This window comes from Chelonoidis abingdonii, chromosome 7 (assembly GCF_003597395.2).
Source record: "Chelonoidis abingdonii isolate Lonesome George chromosome 7, CheloAbing_2.0, whole genome shotgun sequence".
NCBI classification, from domain to species: Eukaryota; Metazoa; Chordata; order Testudines; family Testudinidae; genus Chelonoidis; species Chelonoidis abingdonii.
The window spans coordinates 92,561,737-92,567,381 of NC_133775.1; the positions used below are offsets into that span (position 1 = coordinate 92,561,737).

Consider the following 5,645-nt stretch of genomic DNA (forward strand, 5'->3'; position numbering starts at 1 on the left):
CCATTCACCTACCTACCACCTCTCAGGGACAGGGCCGTCCTTAGCCATAGGCAGAACAGGCAGCTGCCTAGGGCACCACTAGGTCTAGGGGCACTGCTCTGCTGGGAGCCTGGACAGACCGGAAGCAGTGGAGCATGTAAGAGCAGGGCTACTGGGTCCTAGAGAGAGATGAATGCAGCACAGTCTGAGGGAGGGGGTTGGCTGCTGGGGTCTATGGGAAGGGATGAAGGAAGGAACTCACCTGTAGGGTGACCAGATGTCCTGATTTTATAGGGCCAGTCCCGATTTTAGGGTCTTTTTCTTATATAGGCTCCTATTCCCCCCCCATCCCGGTTTTTCACACTTGCTGTCTGGTCACCCTAAGTGGTGGTAATTGATACCTATATAAGACAAAGCCCCAAATACTGGGACTGGCCCTATAAAATCAGGACATCTGGATCTGGACACCCTAGCAGGAAAGTGCATTTCTCCCCCGGGCTGGCACTGATCCATCTCATCCGGGGGGAGCTGCAAAGGGCAGAATGAGCTGCTGTGGTTTCATGGGTGCCCCGTTCCTAAGATCAGATGCTGTGCTAATTTCACCATGGTCAGTTGGACTGGCGGTGGTGTCCATTGGCATGTGATCGGACCTGAAGGTTTGCTGCTGCTGTGGCCACTCTGCACCCCAAGAGGTGGATTTTGGGGTCCTGCAGTTTTCCACCTATCTCCTCCTCTACTGCAGCTGTTGGACCAGCAGGCTAGGGGCTGAGCCAAGCATGAAAGCAGTACTGTGTTTCCATTTAGATTGTCATTTAACAAATTTGGTCCCCAAAAATGCTTGCTAACAATCCTGAATTCAATTTCAATATATTTTTTAAATCAGTATCTAGGCCAAAAACAGAAAATTAAGTTGACATTATTTGTGACAAGTTTGGCTATTGGGGAAGGGAGTGGGCCAGTTTTCATCAGAGAAACAAAAATTGTTTGACTGACTTTCCTATATACCCTGTTACTGCTAATAGAGCCCCTCCAAACAACTGTAATATGCTTCACGTTCCAGTTAACTAGGTGTATAGGAGAAGGGGTCGGCAACTACAGGCACACGTGCCAGTTGGCACGCGAGCTGATTCGATTTTGATTGGACGCCAGCAAGCACGGCTGAGCGGCTCGCTTGAGGCCTACATGGCCTGCCTCCTGGAGGCGTTCCATGCTAGCTGCCCTTATCTGTCCACCTGCGTACGGTAATCCGGCTGCTGGGCCCACTTCAGCACCCATGCTGCGCCTGGGTGGGTGCCCCCAAGAGAACCCAGGCTGCTGCAGGCGGGCCAAGAAGGCCAGTGGCTTGAGACCCTGGCTGAGCCACTCAACCCGCTGTCGGCCTGGGGTTCCATTCACTCAGCTGGGTAGCGGCTGCAACAAGGAAAAACCAATTCAAGCGAAATAGGAAAACAAGAGCAACTAATGACAAAGTTCAGAACCATAGAAGCAGTGGGGTCCCCAACCTTTTTCGTCTGGCACCCGCCCAGATTGACAGGACCGTGGTGGCAAGTGGACGGCAGATCCGCCAAAATGCCACAAAAATTTGGGCAGCATTTTAGGTGACAACGCTTCTGATGATGCTGCTTAGTCCGGCAGCAACGCGGCGTCATCCAGAGGCATCACGCCGACTATGGCCGCCGAATTTGCTGGCATTTCAGCAGATGCTTGTCAGCTGACCAGTATTGCAGGTGCAAGACTGAGAGGCCTTTGTGGGCGCCATGGTACCCTCGGGCCACCGCGCTGGGATCCCTGATCTACAGAAAGCTCCTTGAGCAGCATGGCTTATCGTTTGATTTAAATGGATTGAACTGTATGAAAGATTGAGTATGCCACCGTCATCCCGTGTGCCAATGCAATTGTGAGTGGACATTGTACAGTTTACTCAGACAACAAATTCTCTGTTGACATATATCCTAAGTATACATGCCACTCGTATTCACTGACAATTTCCTGTAACAGCGAGCATCAGAGAGAATGGAGGATTTCTCAAAAACTAAAGGCCATCTATAAAACTATCTCCGCTCTTTCAGGAGTCGATTAGGAACACTTGAGATGGGATCTTGCCTATTCTTGGCCAATCGAACAAGTTCATCACTTGTCTTGTCATACGATGACATTATTTCCTGATTTTGCAGCCAAAAGCCAGAAAAGATATTGCTTTTAATTAAAAACAAATCCTTGTTTCAATACCTCTTCATATAAATTTCCAATAAAATGTTGACAAATTAAAAAAATTGTATTATTTGCATCATTCTGTCAAATCAGAATTTTTTCTATAGTGCTACTTCTCTAGTGCTAGTCCATCAGCATTACAGTGTGCTTAACTACGTTAAACTGTTTTTAATAACATGCATTTGGCAAGTTTTCCAATAGTGTAAGCTTATGCTTGTTTTGCTAAGAGCAAGACAGGCACGGGGGCACCAGTTTAATAATCCCGCCTAGGGCACCATAAATCCTAAGGACGGCCCTGCTCAGGAGGGTGGATAAACTACAATGACAGGAGAGCCCCTCCCATTGCTGTTGTGAGTGTCTAACTGAAGCCCTACAGAGGTGAGGCTGCAGCTCTGCAATTGTGCTATGTAGAGTTTTAGGTGGAGCTATGCCCTTACTGATCAAAGTTGGAGGCAGCATGTAAGTACTCCTGGATCCTTTTCTCAGCTCTGCCAGTGACTCATCATGTGACCTTGGACAAGTCACTTAGGGTATTGGGAAAAGTTTTCAACTAGCAATAATCACGCCTCGGATTAGCTATGACTCTACCACTGCACAAAAAATCTACGCTGCCATTAAACACCTGTGGCTGACCCGGACTGACTCAGGCTTGCAGAACTCAAGCTCAGGGCCAGTTTAACTGCCACATAGACAGCTGCAAACAGAGCTCTGGGATCCTCCCACCTCGCAGGGTCCTACAGCCTCAGCTCCAGCACGAGCCTGTATATCTACAAGGCAATTAAACAGCCCCTTAGCCCAAGCCCCACACACCCCAGTCAGCTGGCATGGACCAACCACGTTTTTAATTGCAGTGTAGGCATAGTTTTAGCCACACTGACCCACTTCCTCAGAGCTATTTAGGCAACTAATTCCCATCTACAACCATGAGAATTAGGTACCTAAATACCTTTGAGGAACTGGGCCAGTGTGTCCAAGTTTCCAAATCCATGAAAAGGAAATAATACTTACCTGCCACATCTGGGTCTTGTGAAGCTTAAAAAAACAACATATGCAAAGGACTTCAATATCTTCATATGAGAGATACTCGGTAAATGAGTACAAATTATTTTCATAGGGTCTTATAGTCATTACTGAGCTGGTTAGAGTTGAACCAGTGATATAAAGGTGAAAGCATTGGTATGTTATTACTAAGCCCTTCAGCCAGCTAGCTACATGAAACAAAACACTATGGTAAAATTCTATAGCACTTTCCACTGATCAGAGATTAACATTTCTGAGATTTAAGACTCTAAAAGGAGAATCACTTCTGTTTTTTTCTCTTTTTCTTCTGCTTTCCTTAATGCATAAATCTCTCAAAGACTCTGCTTTAACTTAAAATAACAACAGCAAAAAAGTTTTCTTTTCATGTGTGATGACTCTGTTCAGCAGTGTTTTATCTCAGCAAACAGCAATTTCAGCCAGTACTTAGGTTCATTCTCTGGCCAAGCAAGTATAAACATCTCTTGTGTTTGCTTTTCTTTTTGCTTTCATATGGATGCAAGACAAAACCAGAGTACTAAGTATATGATTCCCTTGCAAGGTTTGGAAAGAGACTGAAGTACCTTAATTCTTGCCAGTTTGGATTCAGTAGCGAGTTTTAAAGCTGAGACAGGCTTTGTTTTTATTACCTCTGGTTGCATTGAATCCTTTACATCCCAGTCCTAAGGGCCTCACATTGCATGTCACATAGGGTTTTATATTGGTAATAATGCTGACACAACATGTTTTGAAAGTTCTAACTCAAGAGTTTGACATTTTTAAGAGTCCTGTGCTCATCTGAGGACAGCAGTGGACAAAGCTCTCCATACCAGCTTTGTGGGGTTTTGTAGCCACGAAAAACAAAAATTTGCATTGGGCTCGCAAGTTCATTGGAGCATTAAATTTTGACACTACATGCAAAACTCAACTCACACAATGGTGGATAGGGTGCACTAGGGCTTGCTGACAAAATATTCCTCTGAAGTGAACTCACAAATCCTATGAAAATCTTAGGTTTGTTTTAAAAACCAACCACCCTCAAAATCAACATGGAGACTTTTGTATATGCCCCTATGCCAATTCCTGCCATGTCCTTGTTGCAGGGACCATTCCAAAAGGAAAAGGGGTGTAGCTGCGGCATTCCTATGCCAAGGCAATCCCTTGCAGCTAGGACACCTCTTGAAATAGTGGGCAACTAGTAAGAGCAGTTTAAATGCTGCTCTATCTTCACCAGCTCCAGGATCAGGAGCCATGAAGAGCCTTAAAGCCATCTTTGCTCCACTGTCTTCCATTCCTGAGTAATACCAAGCATAGCTTGGACACAGCTCAGGACCTAACCCTAAGTCGTCATTAAAAACAAATAACCTGTAAAGAATATTTTGACGCTCATATACATAGTCAGACTGATGCAGGCATTGTCTTACCCCCTTACAGTTTCTGCCTCACAGAATGCACACATATTATTGGTGCATCAGCTAATGTGATGTGACAGGGCCCAAATTTCTCATTTCCTATTAATCTTCTTTCCCTCGCCCTGTAGTCTGTTCCACTAAGACAGAGAAAGGCTTATGGCCTGAGAAGTGGTGACTAGAGACGTAAAAGGCAATTGCCATAAGTGGCCTGCTATAGGGAATATTGCAGCTTGCTATTATCATTTAATTTGAAAAAGCAAATTAAAATAGAGAGCTGGGCATTTTGTTCATTCCTGATACACTGTACAGTACTAGTGAGCAGTCATCATTGGAAATCATGGCCTTCACATTGCTATGTAGTGTTCCAGAGGTGTTGACTGAGCTCCTCCGCTGAGTTATCGCAGAGTTGAGACACAAGCTTAGATAACAGTATGGCATATCAACATGTCACAATATAGTACCTGATGGGGCAAGACTGGTTGTCTAGAGACAGCATAATATGTGTTATATGGATAAGTTCCAGTCTTGGGATTGGACGCTTACTGGCTGGGCCAGTGTGTAGCTGGCCTGTTTAGGAGGAGTGATTCACACTTGAGCTGTCCTTTTTGCTGGCTCTTGAAACAGCTGTCACCGACTCTCCTGAGCAGGACAGGGGTTTGATTATAATATGAAGCCTAAGAGAAAGAATGAAAGAAAAAAATGGAGAATCCTGGAGGAACCCGCCCTTCAAAAAAGTTAATAATTTTCATAAATTAGTAATAAATTAATAGTTCAAGTTAATAATAACTCATCTTTACAAGTAATTATTTAAAGCTTACACCTCTCCAGCAAGGAAGGTAATTATAATTAACCCCATTTTAGAGATTGGGAAACTGAGGCACAGAGTGTTTGAGAGAATTGCACAAATTCACACAGTGGGGTCAGCAGTAGAGCTAAAAATGCAGCCCAGTGATGAATTCTGGCCCGACTAAAGTCTATGGGAGTTTTGCCATAGACTCAAAAGATTCAGGATTTCACCTAAGTCCT

The 5,645-nt window shown here is 44.7% G+C and overlaps 1 pseudogene; it reads right to left on the reverse strand.

The window, feature by feature from the left end:
• Nucleotides 1-2,666: 2,666 nt before the first annotated feature.
• On the reverse strand, nt 2,667-2,792 carry LOC116837260 (U4 spliceosomal RNA; annotated as a pseudogene).
• Between the last annotated feature and the right edge of the window lie 2,853 nt (nt 2,793-5,645).